The sequence below is a fragment of the Orcinus orca genome, chromosome 6 (assembly GCF_937001465.1).
Source record: "Orcinus orca chromosome 6, mOrcOrc1.1, whole genome shotgun sequence".
Taxonomy (NCBI): domain Eukaryota; kingdom Metazoa; phylum Chordata; class Mammalia; order Artiodactyla; family Delphinidae; genus Orcinus; species Orcinus orca.
In genome coordinates, this window is record NC_064564.1 from 559674 (window position 1) to 581493 (window position 21820).

A 21820-nucleotide genomic window follows, 5' to 3' on the forward strand; every position below is an offset into this window, starting at 1 on the left:
AAAGTTTACATTCCGTGTATTAGTGATATCTTATGATGTTTCTTTTTCTGTGTGACTTATTTCAGTTAGAATCATCATACCTGAATCCACTCATTATGCTGCTATGGGCCTGATGACATAGATTTCATTGCAGAATGATATTGCATTGTACGTAAGTACCACAACTTCTTCATCCATTTTTCACTTTCTGCGATATTGAACTTGTACCGTAAACGAGGTTCTTGTAAACAGAGCCGTCCCAAATTTTGGGGTGGCTGTGTCTTTTTTATTTTAATTTCCGTAAGATATAGGACCATAAGTGGAAGTGCCCTAGGCTCTGTTGCTTTGTTTTTTAGATGTTTCAGGAAACACCATACACTTCTCCCAAGTGGCTGTTGGCAATTTACATCCCGCCCATCAGCATAACAAGGCTCCCAGTTCTCCATGGCCTGTCGTGCCTTTCTGGATTTTACACTTTTTTCAGATGGCCCTTTTGACCGGGGGGAAGTGAGACTTCATTGTAGTGCAGATTTCCTTTGCAAGCTTGCTTGGTTGGCCAAAAAGGGCGTATGCGTTTTTTTCCTGAATATATTCAGGAAAAAACGCATGCGCCCTTTTTGTCCAAGTGCATCATTGTCGACGTTCTGCCTCTTTTCCTATGCATTAAATGCAATTCCAGTCTACCTCCTGAAATCGGTTTCCTGCAATTCTGCCCCGCTTTCAAGTCCTCTTGGCATCCTTACATCAGTATATTTTTGGACGATAGCTGTCATTTATAACTCTGCAGGTTTGTGAATTACAGTGCCCCTGAACTCCTTTCTTCAACTCGCTTTCTTGTGAGCTGGCCGCAACACCGCAGGATTGCTTCAGGCCCTAATCTGGTTCAGGCACGGCACACGGAGCCTTGGTTAATTCCTCTTCCTGGTGGGAAATGAGAGTTAACATTGCCCGTCCAGACACCTCCAGCTAGTCTCTCATTGGTTCTCCCTATTCCTGTTCATCTTCCGCAGAAATTGCAAAGTGGGCCAAACAGGAGGTTAAAGGCACTGACTCTCCAAGTCGGCAGAGTGTTAGGAAAGCTTCTGGAATGTTGCACCGGAGTACCAGGGTACGAGAACTGAGACATATTTGAACACGTCTCCCGATCACACGGTTGATTATACTGTGGGTTCCACATGCATGTTTGAGCTGAAGGAAGAATCCCTTAAACCTGGAGAGTTCAGATCCGTGGAATGGGTTCCATGCAATATGACTTCAAAGGGTCTTCATTTGCTCACCGAACCTCTCCAATCCTATCACTGCTGCGTTTATGCCCCTGTACACATGCTTGATTCTCTTTCAGAGACATAGCAATCCATAGGTTTTAAGATACTTACTAGTCAGGTACATTCTTAGGCGTTTAATATGGGGTGTTGAGTCCATTTCGTTGAGCAAGGAGTAGCTCTTGTTTATTCCATATTTGGCTTAAGGAACTTTCTCTGTGCTCATTTCAATCTCTGGTTTTATGCAGCACCCCAACTCACCTTTCCCCTTAAGCAAGCATAAGTTGGTTTTCTAAATTTGAGACCGTGTTCTCTTTTGTAATCCAGTTCCTGTGTAGCCAAGTTTACATTCCGTGTATTAGTGATATTTTATGATGTTTCTTTTTCTGTGTGACTTATTTCAGTTAGAATCATCATACCTGAATCCACTCATTATGCTACTACGGGCCTGATGACATAGATTTCATTGCTGAGTCATATTGCATTGTACGTAAGTACCACAACTTCTTTATCCATTTTTCACTTTCTGCGATATTGAACTTGTACCGTAAATGAGGTTCTTGTAAACAGAGCCATCCCAAACTTTGGGGTGGCTGTGTCTTTTTGATGTTAATTTCCCTAAGCTATAGGACCATAAGTGGAAGTGCCCTAGTCTCTCTTGCTTTGTTTTTTAGATGTTTCAGGAAACACCATACACTTCTCCTGAGTGGCTGTTGGCAATTTACATCCCGCCCATCAGCATAACAAGGCTCCCAGTTCTCCATGGCCTGTCCTGCCTTTCTGGATTTTACACTTTTTTCAGATGGCCCTTTTGACCTGGGGGAAGTGAGACTTCATTGTAGTGCAGATTTCCGTTGCAAGCTTGCTTAGTTGGCCAAAAAGGGCGTATGCGTTTTTTCCTGAATATATTCAGGAAAGAACGCATACGCCCTTTTTGGCCAAGTGCATCATTGTCGACGTTCTGCCTCTTTTCCTATGCTTTAAATGCAATTCCAGTCTACCTCCGGAAATTGGTTTCCTGCAATTCTGCCCCGCTTCAAGTCCTCTTGGCAGCCTTACTTCAGTATATTTTTGGACGATAGCTGTCATTTATCACTCTGCAGGTTTGTGAATTACAGTGCCCCTGAGCTCCTTTCTTCAACTCGCTTTCTTGTGAGCTGGCCGCAACACCGCAGGATTGCTTCAGGCCCTAATCTGGTTCCGGCATGGCACACTGAGCCTTTGGTTAATTCCTCTTCCTGGTGGGAATTGAGAGTTAACATTGCCCGTCCAGACACCTCCAGCTAGTCTCTCATTGGTTCTCCCTATTTCTGTTCATCTTCCACAGAAATTGCAAACTGGGCCAAACAGGCGGTTAAAGGCACTGACTCTCCAAGTCGGCAGAGTGTTAGGAAAGCTTCTGGAATGTTGCACCGGAGTACCAGGGTACGAGAACTGAGACATATTTGAAAACGTCTCCCGATCACAAGGTTGATCATACTCTGGGTTCCACATGCATGTTTTAGCTGAAGGAAGAATCCCTTAAACCTGGAGAGTTGTGACCCGTGGACTGGGTACCATGCAATATGACTTCAAAGGGTCTTCATTTGCTCACCGAACCTCTCCAATCCTATCACTGCTGCGTTTATGCCCCTGGACACACGCTTGGTTCTCTTTCGGAGACATAGCAATCCATAGGTTTTAAGATACTTACTAGTCAGGTACATACTTAGGCGTTTAATATGGGGTGTTGAGTCCATTTCGTTCAGCAAGGAGTAGCTCTTGTCTATTTCATATTTGGCTTAAGGAACTTTATCTGTGCTCATTTCAATCTCTGGTTTTATGCAGCACCCCAACTCACCTTTCCCCTTAAGCGAGCATAAGTTGGTTTTCTAAATTTGAGACACTGTTCTGTTTTGTAATTCAGTTCCTGTGTAGCCAAGTTTACATTCCGTGTATTAGTGATATCTTATGATGTTTCTTTTCTGTGTGACTTATTTCAGTTAGAATCATCATACCTGAATCCACTCATTATGCTGCTACAGGCCTGATGACATAGATTTCATTGCTGAGTCATATTGCATTGTACGTAAGTACCACAACTTCTTTATCCATTTTTCGCTTTCTGCGATATTGAACTTATACCGTAAACGAGGTTCTTGTAAACAGAGCCGTCCCAAACTTTGGGGTGGCTGTGTCTTTTTGATTTTAATTTCCCTAAGCTATAGGACCATATGTGGAAGTGCCCTAGGCTCTGTTGCTTTGTTTTTTAGATGTTTCAGGAAACACCATACACTTCTCCCTAGTGGCTGTTGGCAATTTAAATCCCGCCCATCAGCATTACAAGTCTCCTAATTCAACATGGACTGTCCTGCCTTTCTGGATTTTACACTTTTTTCAGATGGCCCTTTTTGACCAGGGGAAGTGAGACTTCATTGTAGTGCAGATTTCCTTTGCAAGCTTGCTTGGTTGGCCAAAAAGCGCGTATGCGTTTTTTCCTGAATATATTCAGGAAAAAACGCATACGCACTTTTTGACCAAGTGCATCATTGACGACGTTCTGCGTCTTTTCCCATGCTTTAAATGCAATTCCAGTCTACCTCCTGAAATCGGTTTCCTGCAATTCTGCCCCGCTTTCAAGTCCTCTTGGCAGGCTTACTTCAGTATATTTTTGGAGGATAGCTGTCATTTATAAGTCTGCAGGTTTGTGAATTACAGTGACCCTGAGCTCCTTTCTTCAACTCGCTTTCTTGTGAGCTGGTCGCAACACCGCAGGATTGCTTCAGGCCCTAATCTTGTTCCGGCACGGCATGCTGAGCCTTTGGTTAATTCCTCTTCCTGGTGGGAAATGAGAGTTAAATTTGCCCGTCCAGACACCTCCAGCTAGTCTCTCATTGGTTCTCCCTATTCCTGTTCATCTTCCGCAGAAATTGCAAACTGGGGCAAACAGGAGGTTAAAGGCACTGACTCTCCAAGTCGGGAGAGTGTTAGTAAAGCGTCTGGAATGTTACACCCGAGTACCAGGGGAGGAGAACTGAGACATATTTGAACACGTCTCCCGATCACACGGTTGATCATACTCTGGGTTACACATGCATGTATTAGCTGAAGGAAGAATCCCTTAAAACTGGAGAGTTGAGACCCATGGAATGGGTACCATGCAATATGACTTCAAAGGGTCTTCATTTGCTCACCGAACCTCTCCAATCCTATCACTGCTGCGTTTATGCCCCTGTACACACGCTTGATTCTCTTTCGGAGACATAGCAATCCATAGGTTTTAAGATACTTACTAGTCAGGTACATACTTAGGGTTTAATATGGGGTGTTGAGTCCATTTCGTTCAGCAAGGAGTAGCTCTTGTCTATTACATATTTGGCTTAAGGAACTTTATCTGTGCTCATTTCAATATCGTTTAATGCAGCACCCCAACTCACCTTTCCCCTTAAGCAAGCATAAGTTGGTTTTCTAAATTTGAGACCCTGTTCTGTTTTGGAATTCAGTTCCTGTGTAGCCAAGTTTATATTCCGTGTATTAGTGACATCTTATGATGTTTCTTTTTCTGTGTGACTTATTTCAGTTAGAATCATCATACCTGAATCCACTCATTATGCTGCTATGGGCCTGATGACATAGATTTCATTGCTGAGTGATATTGCATTGTACGTAAGTACCACAACTTCTTTATCCATTTTTCACTTTCTGCGATATTGAACTTGTTCCGTACACAAGGTTCTTGTAAACAGAGCCGTCCCAAACTTTGGGGTGGCTGTGTCTTTTGGATTTTAATTTCCCTAAGCTATAGGACCATAAGTGGAAGTGCCCTAGGCTCTGTTGCTTTGTTTTTTACATGTTTCAGGAAACACCATACATTTCTCTCAAGTGGCTGTTGGCAATTTACATCCCGCCCATCAGCATAACAAGGCTCCCAGTTCTCCATGGCCTGTCCTGCCTTTCTGGATTTTACACTTTTTTCAGATGGCCCTTTTGACCAGGGGCAAGTGAGACTTCATTGTAGTGCAGATTTTCTTTGCAAGTTTGCTTGGTTGGCCAAAAAGGGCGTATGCGTTTTTTCCTGAATATATTCAGGAAGAACGCATACACCCTTTTTGGCAAAGTGCATCATTGTTGAAGTTCTGCCTCTTTTCCTATGCTTTAAATGCAATTCCATTCTACCTCCGGAAATCGGTTTCCTGCAATTCTGTCCCGCTTTCAATTCCTCTTGGCAGCCTTACTTCAGTATATTTTTGGACGATAGCTGTCATTTATAACTCTGCAGGTTTGTGAATTACAGTGCCCCTGAGCTCCTTTCTTCAACTCGCTTTCTTGTGAGCTGGCCGCAATACCGCAGGATTGCTTCAGGCCCTAATCTGGTTCCGGTACGGCACGCTGAGCTTTAGGTTAATTCCTCTTGCTGGTGGGAAATGAGAGTTAAATTTACCCGTCCAGACACCTCCAGCTAGTGTCTCATTGGTTCTCCCTATTCCTGTTCATCTTCTGCAGAAATTGCAAACTGGGCCAAACAGGAGGTTAAAGGCACTGACTCTCCAAGTCGGGAGAGTGTTACTAAAGCGTCTGGAATGTTGCACCCGAGTACCAGGGGTTGAAAACTGAGACATATTAGAACACGTCTCCTGATCACATGGTTAATCATACTGTGGGTTCCACATGCATGTTTGACCTGAAGGAAGAATCCCTTAAACCTGGAGAGTTGAGATCCGTGGAATGAGTACCATGCAATATGACTTCAAAGGGTTTTCATTTGCTCACCGAAACTCTCCAATCCTATCACTGCTGCGTTTATGCCCCTGTACACACGCTTGATTCTCTTTCAGAGACATAGCAATCCATAGGTTTTAAGATACTTTCTAGTCAGGTATATTCTTAGGCGTTTAATATGGGGTGTTGAGACCATTTCGTTGAGCAAGGAGTAGCTCTTGTCTATTCCATATTTGGCTCAAGGAACTTTATCTGTGCTCATTTCAATCTCTGGTTTTATGCAGCACCCCAACTCACCTTTCCCCTTAAGCAAGCATAAGTTGGTTTTCTACATTTGAGACCCTGTTCTGTTTTGTAATCCAGTTCCTGTGTAGCCAAGTTTACATTCCGTGTATTAGTGATAACTTATGATGTTTCTTTCTCTGTGTGACTTATTTAAGTTAGAATCATCATACCTGAATCCACTCATTATGCTGCTACGGGCCTGATGACATAGATTTCATTGCTGAGTCATATTGCATTGTACGTAAGTACCACAACTTCTTTATCCATTTTTCGCTTTATGCGATATTGAACTTGTACCGTAAACGAGGTTCTTGTAAACAGAGCCGTCCCAAACTTTGGGGTGGCTGTGTCTTTTTGATTTTAATTTCCCTAAGCTATAGGACCATAAGTGGAAGTGCCCTAGGCTCTGTTGCTTTGTTTTTTAGATGTTTCAGGAAACACCATACACTTCTCCTGAGTGGGTGTTGGCAATTTACATCCCGCCCATCAGCATAACAAGGCTCCCAGTTCTCCATGGCCTGTCCTGCCTTTCTGGATTTAACACTTTTTTCAGATGGCCCTTTTCACCCGCGGGAACTGAGACTTCATTGTAGTGCAGATTTCCTTTGCAAAATTGCTTAGTTGAACAAAAAGTGCTTATGCGTTTTTTCCTGAATATATTCAGGAAAAAACGCATAAGCCCTTTTTGGCCAAGTGCATCATTGTCCATGTTCTGCCTCTTTTCCTATGCTTTAAATGCAATTCCAGTCTACCTCCTGAAATCGGATGCCTGCAATTCTGCCCCGATTTCAAGTCCTCTTGGCAGCCTTACTTCAGTATATTTTTGGACGATCGCTGTCATTTATAACTCTGCAGGTTTGTGAATTACAGTGCCCCTGAGCTCCTTTCTTCAACTCGCTTTCTTGTGAGCTGGCCGCAACACCGCAGGATTGCTTCAGGCCCTAATCTGGTTCCGGCACGGCACACTGAGCCTTTGGTTAATTCCTCTTCCTGGTGAGAAATGAGAGTTAACTTTGCCCATCCAGATACCTCCAGCTAGTCTCTCATTGGTTCTCCCTATTCCTGTTCATCTTCCACAGAAATTGCAAAGTGGGCCAAACAGGAGGTTAAAGGCACTGACTCTCCAAGTCGGCAGAGTGTTAGGAAAGCTTCTGGAATGTTGCACCCGAGTACCAGGGTACGAGAACTGAGACATATTTGAACACGTCTCCCGATCACACGGTTGATCATACTGTGGGTTCCACATGCATGTTTTAGCTGAAGGAAGAATCCCTTAAACCTGGAGAGTTGACACCCTAGGAATGGGTTCCATGCAATATGACTTCAAAGGGTTTTCATTTGCTCACCGAACCTCTCCAATCCTATCACTGCTGCGTTTATGCCCCTGTACACATGCTTGATTCTCTTTCAGAGACATAGCAATCCATAGGTTTTAAGATACTTACTAGTCAGGTACATTCTTAGGCGTTTAATATGCGGTGTTGAGTCCATCTCGCTGAGCAAGAGGTAGCTCTTGTTGGTTACATATTTGGCTTAAGGAACTTTATCTGTGCTCATTTCAATCTCTGGTTTTCTGCAGCACCCCAACTCACCTTTCCCCTTAAGCAAGCATAAGCTGGTTTTCTAAATTTGAGACCCTGTTCTGTTTTGTAGTTCAGTTCCTGTGTAGCAAAGTTTACATTCCGTGTATTAGTGATATCTTATGATGTTTCTTTTTCTGTGTGACTTATTTCAGTTAGAATCATCATACCTGAATCCACTCATTATGCTGCTATGGGCCTGATGACATAGATTTCATTGCAGAATGATATTGCATTGTACGTAAGTACCACAACTTCTTCATCCATTTTTCACTTTCTGCGATATTGAACTTGTACCATATACGAGGTTCTTGTAAACAGAGCCGTCCCAAATTTTGGGGTGGCTGTGTCTTTTTTATTTTAATTTCCGTAAGATATAGGACCATAAGTGGAAGTGCCCTAGGCTCTGTTGCTTTGTTTTTTAGATGTTTCAGGAAACACCATACACTTCTCCCGAGTGGCTGTTGGCAATTTACATCCCGCCCATCAGCATAACAAGGCTCCCAGTTCTCCATGGCCTGTCGTGCCTTTCTGGATTTTACACTTTTTTCAGATGGCCCTTTTGACCGGGGGGAAGTGAGACTTCATTGTAGTGCAGATTTCCTTTGCAAGCTTGCTTGGTTGGCCAAAAAGGGCGTATGCGTTTTTTTCCTGAATATATTCAGGAAAAAACGCATGCGCCCTTTTTGTCCAAGTGCATCATTGTCGACGTTCTGCCTCTTTTCCTATGCATTAAATGCAATTCCAGTCTACCTCCTGAAATCGGTTTCCTGCAATTCTGCCCCGCTTTCAAGTCCTCTTGGCATCCTTACATCAGTATATTTTTGGACGATAGCTGTCATTTATAACTCTGCAGGTTTGTGAATTACAGTGCCCCTGAACTCCTTTCTTCAACTCGCTTTCTTGTGAGCTGGCCGCAACACCGCAGGATTGCTTCAGGCCCTAATCTGGTTCAGGCACGGCACACGGAGCCTTGGTTAATTCCTCTTTCTGGTGGGAAATGAGAGTTAACATTGCCCGTCCAGACACCTCCAGCTAGTCTCTCATTGGTTCTCCCTATTCCTGTTCATCTTCCGCAGAAATTGCAAAGTGGGCCAAACAGGAGGTTAAAGGCACTGACTCTCCAAGTCGGCAGAGTGTTAGGAAAGCTTCTGGAATGTTGCACCGGAGTACCAGGGTACGAGAACTGAGACATATTTGAACACGTCTCCCGATCACACGGTTGATTATACTGTGGGTTCCACATGCATGTTTGAGCTGAAGGAAGAATCCCTTAAACCTGGAGAGTTCAGATCCGTGGAATGGGTTCCATGCAATATGACTTCAAAGGGTCTTCATTTGCTCACCGAACCTCTCCAATCCTATCACTGCTGCGTTTATGCCCCTGTACACATGCTTGATTCTCTTTCAGAGACATAGCAATCCATAGGTTTTAAGATACTTACTAGTCAGGTACATTCTTAGGCGTTTAATATGGGGTGTTGAGTCCATTTCGTTGAGCAAGGAGTAGCTCTTGTTTATTCCATATTTGGCTTAAGGAACTTTCTCTGTGCTCATTTCAATCTCTGGTTTTATGCAGCACCCCAACTCACCTTTCCCCTTAAGCAAGCATAAGTTGGTTTTCTAAATTTGAGACCGTGTTCTCTTTTGTAATCCAGTTCCTGTGTAGCCAAGTTTACATTCCGTGTATTAGTGATATTTTATGATGTTTCTTTTTCTGTGTGACTTATTTCAGTTAGAATCATCATACCTGAATCCACTCATTATGCTACTACGGGCCTGATGACATAGATTTCATTGCTGAGTCATATTGCATTGTACGTAAGTACCACAACTTCTTTATCCATTTTTCACTTTCTGCGATATTGAACTTGTACCGTAAATGAGGTTCTTGTAAACAGAGCCATCCCAAACTTTGGGGTGGCTGTGTCTTTTTGATGTTAATTTCCCTAAGCTATAGGACCATAAGTGGAAGTGCCCTAGTCTCTCTTGCTTTGTTTTTTAGATGTTTCAGGAAACACCATACACTTCTCCTGAGTGGCTGTTGGCAATTTACATCCCGCCCATCAGCATAACAAGGCTCCCAGTTCTCCATGGCCTGTCCTGCCTTTCTGGATTTTACACTTTTTTCAGATGGCCCTTTTGACCTGGGGGAAGTTAGACTTCATTGTAGTGCAGATTTCCGTTGCAAGCTTGCTTAGTTGGCCAAAAAGGGCGTATGCGTTTTTTCCTGAATATATTCAGGAAAGAACGCATACGCCCTTTTTGGCCAAGTGCATCATTGTCGACGTTCTGCCTCTTTTCCTATGCTTTAAATGCAATTCCAGTCTACCTCCGGAAATTGGTTTCCTGCAATTCTGCCCCGCTTCAAGTCCTCTTGGCAGCCTTACTTCAGTATATTTTTGGACGATAGCTGTCATTTATCACTCTGCAGGTTTGTGAATTACAGTGCCCCTGAGCTCCTTTCTTCAACTCGCTTTCTTGTGAGCTGGCCGCAACACCGCAGGATTGCTTCAGGCCCTAATCTGGTTCCGGCACGGCACACTGAGCCTTTGGTTAATTCCTCTTCCTGGTGGGAATTGAGAGTTAACATTGCCCGTCCAGACACCTCCAGCTAGTCTCTCATTGGTTCTCCCTATTCCTGTTCATCTTCCACAGAAATTGCAAACTGGGCCAAACAGGCGGTTAAAGGCACTGACTCTCCAAGTCGGCAGAGTGTTAGGAAAGCTTCTGGAATGTTGCACCGGAGTACCAGGGTACGAGAACTGAGACATATTTGAAAACGTCTCCCGATCACAAGGTTGATCATACTCTGGGTTCCACATGCATGTTTTAGCTGAAGGAAGAATCCCTTAAACCTGGAGAGTTGTGACCCGTGGACTGGGTACCATGCAATATGACTTCAAAGGGTCTTCATTTGCTCACCGAACCTCTCCAATCCTATCACTGCTGCGTTTATGCCCCTGGACACACGCTTGGTTCTCTTTCGGAGACATAGCAATCCATAGGTTTTAAGATACTTACTAGTCAGGTACATACTTAGGCGTTTAATATGGGGTGTTGAGTCCATTTCGTTCAGCAAGGAGTAGCTCTTGTCTATTTCATATTTGGCTTAAGGAACTTTATCTGTGCTCATTTCAATCTCTGGTTTTATGCAGCACCCCAACTCACCTTTCCCCTTAAGCGAGCATAAGTTGGTTTTCTAAATTTGAGACACTGTTCTGTTTTGTAATTCAGTTCCTGTGTAGCCAAGTTTACATTCCGTGTATTAGTGATATCTTATGATGTTTCTTTTCTGTGTGACTTATTTCAGTTAGAATCATCATACCTGAATCCACTCATTATGCTGCTACAGGCCTGATGACATAGATTTCATTGCTGAGTCATATTGCATTGTACGTAAGTACCACAACTTCTTTATCCATTTTTCGCTTTCTGCGATATTGAACTTATACCGTAAATGAGGTTCTTGTAAACAGAGCCGTCCCAAACTTTGGGGTGGCTGTGTCTTTTTCATTTTAATTTCCCTAAGCTATAGGACCATATGTGGAAGTGCCCTAGGCTCTGTTGCTTTGTTTTTTAGATGTTTCAGGAAACACCATACACTTCTCCCTAGTGGCTGTTGGCAATTTAAATCCCGCCCATCAGCATTACAAGTCTCCTAATTCAACATGGACTGTCCTGCCTTTCTGGATTTTACACTTTTTTCAGATGGCCCTTTTTGACCAGGGGAAGTGAGACTTCATTGTAGTGCAGATTTCCTTTGCAAGCTTGCTTGGTTGGCCAAAAAGCGCGTATGCGTTTTTTCCTGAATATATTCAGGAAAAAACGCATACGCACTTTTTGACCAAGTGCATCATTGACGACGTTCTGCGTCTTTTCCCATGCTTTAAATGCAATTCCAGTCTACCTCCTGAAATCGGTTTCCTGCAATTCTGCCCCGCTTTCAAGTCCTCTTGGCAGGCTTACTTCAGTATATTTTTGGAGGATAGCTGTCATTTATAAGTCTGCAGGTTTGTGAATTACAGTGACCCTGAGCTCCTTTCTTCAACTCGCTTTCTTGTGAGCTGGCTGCAACACCGCAGGATTGCTTCAGGCCCTAATCTTGTTCCGGCACGGCATGCTGAGCCTTTGGTTAATTCCTCTTCCTGGTGGGAAATGAGAGTTAAATTTGCCCGTCCAGACACCTCCAGCTAGTCTCTCATTGGTTCTCCCTATTCCTGTTCATCTTCCGCAGAAATTGCAAACTGGGGCAAACAGGAGGTTAAAGGCACTGACTCTCCAAGTCGGGAGAGTGTTAGTAAAGCGTCTGGAATGTTACACCCGAGTACCAGGGGAGGAGAACTGAGACATATTTGAACACGTCTCCCGATCACACGGTTGATCATACTCTGGGTTACACATGCATGTATTAGCTGAAGGAAGAATCCCTTAAAACTGGAGAGTTGAGACCCATGGAATGGGTTCCATGCAATATGACTTCAAAGGGTCTTCATTTGCTCACCGAACCTCTCCAATCCTATCACTGCTGCGTTTATGCCCCTGTACACACGCTTGATTCTCTTTCGGAGACATAGCAATCCATAGGTTTTAAGATACTTACTAGTCAGGTACATACTTAGGGTTTAATATGGGGTGTTGAGTCCATTTCGTTCAGCAAGGAGTAGCTCTTGTCTATTACATATTTGGCTTAAGGAACTTTATCTGTGCTCATTTCAATATCGTTTAATGCAGCACCCCAACTCACCTTTCCCCTTAAGCAAGCATAAGTTGGTTTTCTAAATTTGAGACCCTGTTCTGTTTTGGAATTCAGTTCCTGTGTAGCCAAGTTTATATTCCGTGTATTAGTGACATCTTATGATGTTTCTTTTTCTGTGTGACTTATTTCAGTTAGAATCATCATACCTGAATCCACTCATTATGCTGCTATGGGCCTGATGACATAGATTTCATTGCTGAGTGATATTGCATTGTACGTAAGTACCACAACTTCTTTATCCATTTTTCACTTTCTGCGATATTGAACTTGTTCCGTACACAAGGTTCTTGTAAACAGAGCCGTCCCAAACTTTGGGGTGGCTGTGTCTTTTGGATTTTAATTTCCCTAAGCTATAGGACCATAAGTGGAAGTGCCCTAGGCTCTGTTGCTTTGTTTTTTACATGTTTCAGGAAACACCATACATTTCTCTCAAGTGGCTGTTGGCAATTTACATCCCGCCCATCAGCATAACAAGGCTCCCAGTTCTCCATGGCCTGTCCTGCCTTTCTGGATTTTACACTTTTTTCAGATGGCCCTTTTGACCAGGGGCAAGTGAGACTTCATTGTAGTGCAGATTTTCTTTGCAAGTTTGCTTGGTTGGCCAAAAAGGGCGTATGCGTTTTTTCCTGAATATATTCAGGAAGAACGCATACACCCTTTTTGGCAAAGTGCATCATTGTTGAAGTTCTGCCTCTTTTCCTATGCTTTAAATGCAATTCCAGTCTACCTCCGGAAATCGGTTTCCTGCAATTCTGCCCCGCTTTCAATTCCTCTTGGCAGCCTTACTTCAGTATATTTTTGGACGATAGCTGTCATTTATAACTCTGCAGGTTTGTGAATTACAGTGCCCCTGAGCTCCTTTCTTCAACTCGCTTTCTTGTGAGCTGGCCGCAATACCGCAGGATTGCTTCAGGCCCTAATCTGGTTCCGGTACCGCACGCTGAGCTTTAGGTTAATTCCTCTTGCTGGTGGGAAATGAGAGTTAAATTTACCCGTCCAGACACCTCCAGCTAGTGTCTCATTGGTTCTCCCTATTCCTGTTCATCTTCTGCAGAAATTGCAAACTGGGCCAAACAGGAGGTTAAAGGCACTGACTCTCCAAGTCGGGAGAGTGTTACTAAAGCGTCTGGAATGTTGCACCCGAGTACCAGGGGTTGAAAACTGAGACATATTAGAACACGTCTCCTGATCACATGGTTAATCATACTGTGGGTTCCACATGCATGTTTGACCTGAAGGAAGAATCCCTTAAACCTGGAGAGTTGAGATCCGTGGAATGAGTACCATGCAATATGACTTCAAAGGGTTTTCATTTGCTCACCGAAACTCTCCAATCCTATCACTGCTGCGTTTATGCCCCTGTACACACGCTTGATTCTCTTTCAGAGACATAGCAATCCATAGGTTTTAAGATACTTTCTAGTCAGGTATATTCTTAGGCGTTTAATATGGGGTGTTGAGACCATTTCGTTGAGCAAGGAGTAGCTCTTGTCTATTCCATATTTGGCTCAAGGAACTTTATCTGTGCTCATTTCAATCTCTGGTTTTATGCAGCACCCCAACTCACCTTTCCCCTTAAGCAAGCATAAGTTGGTTTTCTACATTTGAGACCCTGTTCTGTTTTGTAATCCAGTTCCTGTGTAGCCAAGTTTACATTCCGTGTATTAGTGATAACTTATGATGTTTCTTTCTCTGTGTGACTTATTTAAGTTAGAATCATCATACCTGAATCCACTCATTATGCTGCTACGGGCCTGATGACATAGATTTCATTGCTGAGTCATATTGCATTGTACGTAAGTACCACAACTTCTTTATCCATTTTTCGCCTTCTGCGATATTGAACTTGTACCGTAAACGAGGTTCTTGTAAACAGAGCCGTCCCAAACTTTGGGGTGGCTGTGTCTTTTTGATTTTAATTTCCCTAAGCTATAGGACCATAAGTGGAAGTGCCCTAGGCTCTGTTGCTTTGTTTTTTAGATGTTTCAGGAAACACCATACACTTTTCCCCAGTGGTTGTTGACAATTTACATCCCGCCCATCAGCATAACAAGGCTCCCAGTTCTCCATGGCCTGTCCTGCCTTTCTGGATTTTACACTTTTTTCAGATGGCCCTTTTGACCGGGAAGAAGTGAGACTTCATTGTAGTGCAGATTTCCTTTGCAAGCTTGCTTGGTTGACCAAAAAGGGCGTATGCGTTTTTTCCTGAATATATTCAGGAAAAAACGCATACGCCCTTTTTGGCCAAGTGCATCATTGTCCACGTTCTGCCTCTTTTCTTATGCTTTAAATGCAATTCCAGTCTACCTCCTGAAATCGGTTTCGTGCAATTCTGCCCCGCTTTCAAGTCCTCATGGCAGCCTTACTTCAGTATATTTTTGGACAATAGCTGTCATTTATAACTCTGCAGGTTTGTGAATTACAGTGCCCCTGAGCTCCTTTCTTCAACTCGCTTTCTTGTGAGCTGGCCGCAACACCGCAGGATTGCTTCAGGCCCTAATCTGGTTCCGGCACGGCACGCTGAGCCTTTGGTTAATTCCTCTTCCTGGTGGGAAATGAGAGTTAAATTTGCCCATCCAGACACCTCCAGCTAGTCTCTCATTGGTTCTCCCTATTCCTGTTCATCTTCCGCAGAAATTGCAAACTGGGCCAAACAGGAGGTTAAAGGCACTGACTCTCCAAGTCGGGAGAGTGTTGGTAAAGCGTCTGGAATATTGCACCAGAGTACCAGGGGACGAGAACTGAGACATATTGGAACACGTCTCCCGATCACACGGTTGATCATACTCTGGGTTCCACATGCATGTTTGAGCTGAAGGAAGAATCCCTTAAACCTGGAGAGTTGAGACCCTTGGAATGGGTACCATGCAATATGACTTCAAAGGGTCTTCATTTGCTCACCGAACCTCTCCAATCCTATCACTGCTGCTTTTATGCCCCTGTACACATGCTTGATTCTCTTTCAGAGACATAGAAATCCATAGGTTTTAAGATAATTACTAGTCAGGTACATTCTTAGGCGTTTAATATGGGGTGTTGAGTCCATTTCGTTGAGCAAGGAGTAGCTCTTGTGTATTCATTATTTGGCTTAAGGAACTTTATCTGTGCTCATTTCAATCTCTGGTTTTATGCAGCACCCCAACTCACCTTTCCCCTTAAGCAAGCATAAGTTGGTTTTCTAAATTGAGACCCTGTTCTGTTTTGTAATCCACTTCCTGTGTAGCCAAGTTTACATTCCGTGTATTAGTGATATCTTATGATGTTTCTATTTCTGTGTGACTTATTTCAGTTAGAATCATCATACCTGAATACACTCATTATTCTGCTACGGGCCTGATGACATAGATTTCATTGTTGAGTGATATTGCATTGTACGTAAGTACCACAACTTCTTTATCCATTTTTCACTTTCTGCGATATTGAACTTGTACCGTAAACGAGGTTCTTGTAAACAGAGCTGTCCCAAACTTTGGGGTGGCTGTGTCTTTTTGATTTTAATTTCCCTAAGCTATAGGACCATAAGTGGAAGTGCCCTAGGCTCTGTTGCTTTGTTTTTTAGATGTTTCAGGAAACACCATACACTTTTCCCGAGTGGCTGTTGGCAATTTACATCCCGCCCTTCAGCAAAACAAGGTTCCCAGTTCTCCATGGCCTGTCGTGCCTTTCTGGATTTTACACTTTTTTCAGATGGCCCTTTTGACCGGGGGAAGTGAGACTTCATTGTAGTGCAGATTTCCTTTGCAAGCTTGCTTGGTTGGCCAAAAAGGGCGTATGCGTTTTTTCCTGAATATATTCAGGAAAAAACGCATACGCCCTTTTTGGCCAAGTGCATCATTGTCGACCTTCTGCCTCTTTTCCTATGCTTTAAATGCAATTCCAGTCTACCTCCTGAAATCGGTTTCCTGCAATTCTGCCCCGCTTTCAAGTCCTCTTGGCAGCGTTACTTCAGTATATTTCTGGACGATAGATGTCATTTATCACTCTGCAGGTTTGTGAATTACAGTGCCCCTGAGCTCCTTTCTTCAACTCGCTTTCTTGTGAGCTGGCCGCAACACCGCAGGATTGCTTCAGGCCCTAATCTGGTTCTGGCACGGCACGCTGAGCCTTTGGTTAATTCCTCTTCCTGGTGGGAAATGAGAGTTAAATTTGCCCGTTCAGACACCTCCAGCTAGTCTCTGATTGGTTCTCCCTAAAGAGTCTGGAATGATGCACCCGAGTACAAGGGGACGAGAACTGAGAGATATTTGCACACGTCTCCCAATCACACGGTTGATCATACTCTGGGTTCCACATGCATGTTTTAGCTGAAGGAAGAATCCCTTAAACCTGGAGAGTTGAGACCCGTGGAATGGGTACCATGCAATATGACTTCAAAGGGTCTTCATTTGCTCACCGAACCTCTCCAATCCTATCACTGCTGCGTTTATGCCCCTTTACACATGCTTGATTCTCTTTCAGAGACATAGCAATCCATAGGTTTTAAGATACTTACTAGTCAGGTACATAATTAGGCATTTAATATGGGGTGTTGAGTCCATTTCGTTGAGCAAGGAGTAGCTCTTGTCTATTCCATATTTGGCTTAAGGAACTTTATCTGTGCTCATTTCAATCTCTGGTTTTATGCAGCACCCCAACTCACCTTTCCCCTTAAGCAAGCATAAGTTGGTTTTCTAAATTTGAGACCCTCTTCTGTTTTGGAATTCAGTTCCTGTGTAGCCAAGTTTACATTCCGTGTGTTAGTGATATCTTATGATGTTTCTTTTTCTGTGTCACTTATTTCAGTTAGAATCATCATACCTGAATCCACTCATTATGCTGCTATGGGCCTGATGACATAGATTTCATTGCTGAGTCATATTGCATTGTACGTAAGTACCACAACATCTTTATCCATTTTTCACTTTCTGCGATATTGAACTTGTACCGTAAACGAGGTTCTTGTAAACAGAGACGTCCCGAAGTTTGGGGTGGCTGTGTCTTTTTTATTTTAATTTCCCTAAGCTATAGGACCATAAGTGGAAGTGCCCTAGGCTCTGTTGCTTTGTTTTTTAGATGTTTCAGGAAACACCATACACTTCTCCCGAGTGGCTGTTGGCAATTTACATCCCGCCCTTCAGCATAACAAGGCTCCCAGTTCTCCATGCCCTGTCCTGCCTTTCTGGATTTTACACTTTTTTCAGATGGCCCTTTTCCCCGGGGGAAAGTGAGACTTCATTGTAGTGCAGATTTACTTTGCAAGCTTGCTTGGTTGGCCGAAAAGTGCGTATGCGTTTTTTCCTGAATGCGTTTTTTCCTGAATATATTTAGGAAAAAACGCATACGCCCTTTTGGGCCAACTGCATCATTGTCGAAATTCTGCCGCTTTTCATGTGCTTTAAAGACGAGTCCAATCTATCTCTTGAAATCTGTTTCTTGCAATTCTGTCTTGCATTCAGATCCTCTTCTTTGCCTTACCTCAACATATTTTTGGACGTTAGTTTTCATTTATAACTCTGCAGGTTTGAGAATTGCAGTGACCCTGAGCTCCATTTTTTAAGTTGCTCTTTTGTGAGCTGGCCTCAAACCCGCAGGATTGCTTCAGGCCCTATTTGGGCTCCGGCGAGGCGGGCTGAGCCTTTTTTCAATTCTTATTCTTAATGGGAAATTAGACTGATATGTGCCCGCCCAAACCCCTACAACTATTCTCTCATTGGTTTCCCCTCTTCCCGTTCATCCTCCTCACAATTTGCAAAATGTGTGAAACAGAAGTTGAAATGTGCTGATTCTCCAAGTGGGGAGATTCTAAGTAACGTGGCTGGAATGGTGAACAGGAGCACCAGGAGAGGATAAATGAGCTGCATTTTAGACACATCTCCCGATCACATGGTGTACAGTCCTCTGGGTTTTCCATGCATGTTTTAGCTGTAGGAAGATCCCTTGAACCTGCAGATTTGGGACCCATTGAATGGGTACCAGGTAGTATTACTTTTAAACTAATGTGTGCATTTCCTCACCCAACCTCACATTTCTCTTAGTGCAAACAGTTTCCAGCCTTATGTCTCATCCTGCTGTGGGTCTAGATGTGTTCAATCCATGTTGCATCACCGTCCCTGAGGAAAAGTTGTAAGAGGTTTTCTCTGTCTCTCTGTCGTTTATTTTTTTCAATTTATTACTATATTGGTTACAGCTGATTTTCAAAGCTCTGTTTCTTGCTGCTGTACATCCACTTGATTCACGTACAGAGAGACATCAGTAAATTCTTTTTCAGATTCTTACCAGTCGTATATATTCTTTTCCGGTGACTTGAGTGTGCTGAGTGCAGTTCTTTTAGCTACCGTGTAGGCCTTGTTGATTATCAGTTTGGTATTTGGAATGGTATCTTTGCTAATTTCAACCTCCTGGATGATGCCTCACCCCTCCCCACCTTTCCCGTTTAGCAGCCTTATGCGTGTTTTCTACATATTTGACTATGTTTTTATTTTGTAATTTATTTCATGTGTAGCCATTTTGGATTCCACCTTTAAGTGATATGATATGTGTCTTTTTCTTTTTGAATTATGTCACTTAGAAAGATCATACGTAACTCCTCCGGAGTTGTGACAACTGGCCATATTTCATTGATTTCCAGGCTGAATAATATTCTACTCTACCTAAGTACCACATCTCTATCCATTTTTTCCCTCCAGAGACATTTAAGTTATATCCTAGTTGAGGATCTTTTAAACAGAGAGGGGGTAAACATTGGGGTGCCTGTGTCCTCTCGATTTTTGTTTTTCCCAAGATATACGCCCATGAGTGCAAGTGCCCTATGCTCTGTAGCTCATTTTTTAGATGCTTTAGTAAACACAATACACTTCTCCAGAATGGCCGTTGGCAATATACATTTCCACTATAAGTCTCACAGGGCTCCCTCTTCTCCTTGCCCTGTCCTGCCTTTCTGTTGTTTACGCTTTATGAGGATGGCTCTTCTGACTGATGCGAAGTGATATCTTTTGTAGTATTGACTTCCAGTGCCCACCTGTTTGGTTGGCTAAAAAAGTGTATGCCCTTTTCTTGAATATATACAGAAAAAAACGCATACACCCTTTTTGGCCAACTGCAATGTTGGCAATGTTCAGCTCCTTTTCTTGTGCTTAATGGCGAGTCCTTTCTACCTCCTCAAATCCCTTTCCTGCCATTCTCCCTTGCTTGCAAGTCCTTTTCTCTGACTTTCCTCAAGACATTTTTCAGTGATGGATATTTTCAACTCTGCAGTTTTGTGAATTTTACTGCCCCTGAGTTCCATTGTTCAACTTGTGTTTATGGGAACTGGCCACAAAGCAGCGGGATTTCCTCATGCCCTATACTGTTTGCATGGGCAACCCTAGCCTTTGGTCGATTCGTCTTCCTGATTGGAAATTAGAGTGACATGTGCCTGTCTGAACACCTAGGACTTGTCTCTCATTGTTCCTCATCCTTCCGCTTCATCCTCTGGACAAATTCCAAACTGTACGCAACAGGATGTTGACAGTGCTGACATCTCCAAGTGGGGAGACTGTTAGTAAAGACGCTGGAGGGGTGAACCCGAGCACCAGGAGATGAGGAGATGAGATGCCTTTTCCAAACTCTTCCCGATCAGACGGTATACCATCCTCTGGGTGTGACAGACATGTTTTAGCAGTAGGAAGAGTCCCATTCATGTAAGGAGAACACCAGGGCTTTTTCAAAATCAGTGTCTCCCCGAAACCCAAACTGGGGAATTTTTTAAGCTACGGCTACACATATGTTCATTAAGGGCCTTGGGAAATAGGCAGAGTCCAAACTTTAGATGATTGAAGTCTTCAGGGTCAGAAGCACTCACCACCAGCTTCCCTTAGGTTACACTTTAACTGTCACTGATAGATGATGTCAATAAAAATATCTATTCTTTTTCAGATTATTTCCCCTTATAGGTTATTGCAAAATGTTGAGTGTAGTTCCCTGTGCTATACAGTAGTTCCTTGTTGATGATCTATTTTATACATAGCAGTGTGTATGTGTTAATCCCAAACTGTTAATTTATCCCTCCTCCCACCTTTCCCCTTTGGTAATAATAAATTATAAGATTTTATACTTCTCAGAAATGGGGGAGCTGAAAGAGAGGTATCATTTTCAATGGAAAAGCATTTAAAACAAGATTGAAGCTTTAACCAAGATTATTAGATGTACATCCTTGGAAAGAAATCACTTCGTTTCTCTAATATTGACCTGACAAATAAGACAAACCTTTTCACTGAACTTGCTTATAATAAAGTGATGGAAATATCAAATGGAAGTGTTAGAAACATCTTATTTTACCCGAGCCTTATACACTGTTCTATGTTATCTACAGTTTGGCTCACACATCTGTTCATTGAGGTTACAATAGTCTCAATTTCTGTTACTGATCCTCCAGAGTGGACCCCAACAAGTGTCCCCCTGCCCAGTGTCATTGGGGCCAACAGATCGAGACTGAGTTTGGTTCACAAGCAAAGGAAACTTTATATTTTGATCAGAGAATGGAGAGGTGAGAGCATGCACTACCCCGTGGGCTGTGGGCTGGGCTGCTGTGTAGAGATCCTGTCAGAGTCAGTGGGAGGGAGGGGGCGGAGCTCTCGAGGGCCGGGTTGGCTGCAGCTCAGGCTCTATATCGCGGAGTCTGCACTGGGCCCCAGGAGCTGAGGTGTTGACCCAGCCATTCTGCACTAGGAAATCTGGTCTGAAGTGCCGGGTGTGGAACCTCTGCATGCGGGACCCTAGGAGCACATGAAATTAGACAAAGCACAAAGGATAAAAAAGGTTAGACTTGACTTTATTGCCCAGATTCTATTTTTATCTCCCAGGGATTTTTAATGGGCTTTGCTGGGGACAAACCCCTCCTCTGCCTTTTGTCCCGTTCCTCATTCTTGGAGTGCTGAGGGTGCAGACCCTTCTTCTGTAACAGCTGAGTGCTGAGTTGGGAGCCCTCATACCCGGGGGCGAGGGTCAGAGCTTCTCCCCAGCAGCCTCCAGGCCCCCTGCCTCCCTGCTCGTCCACCTGAGCACCAGCATTGGAAGTGTTATAGATTCTAATGACCTTTAAGGGTCCAGGAAAGAGATGAGCAGAGACGCTGTGGGGGCCGGTTTCACCCCGCCCCACATTTGTTCGGCCACCTTAGGCTGACCGTTTCTGCCAGCCTAGATGCTCTGACCAGTAGTCTGCGTTTTCTTCAATTAGGCCCCTGAATTAACGTACAAACAGCACCAGGTGTCAGAGCCCTGCCCGCTCAACTCCCAGACAA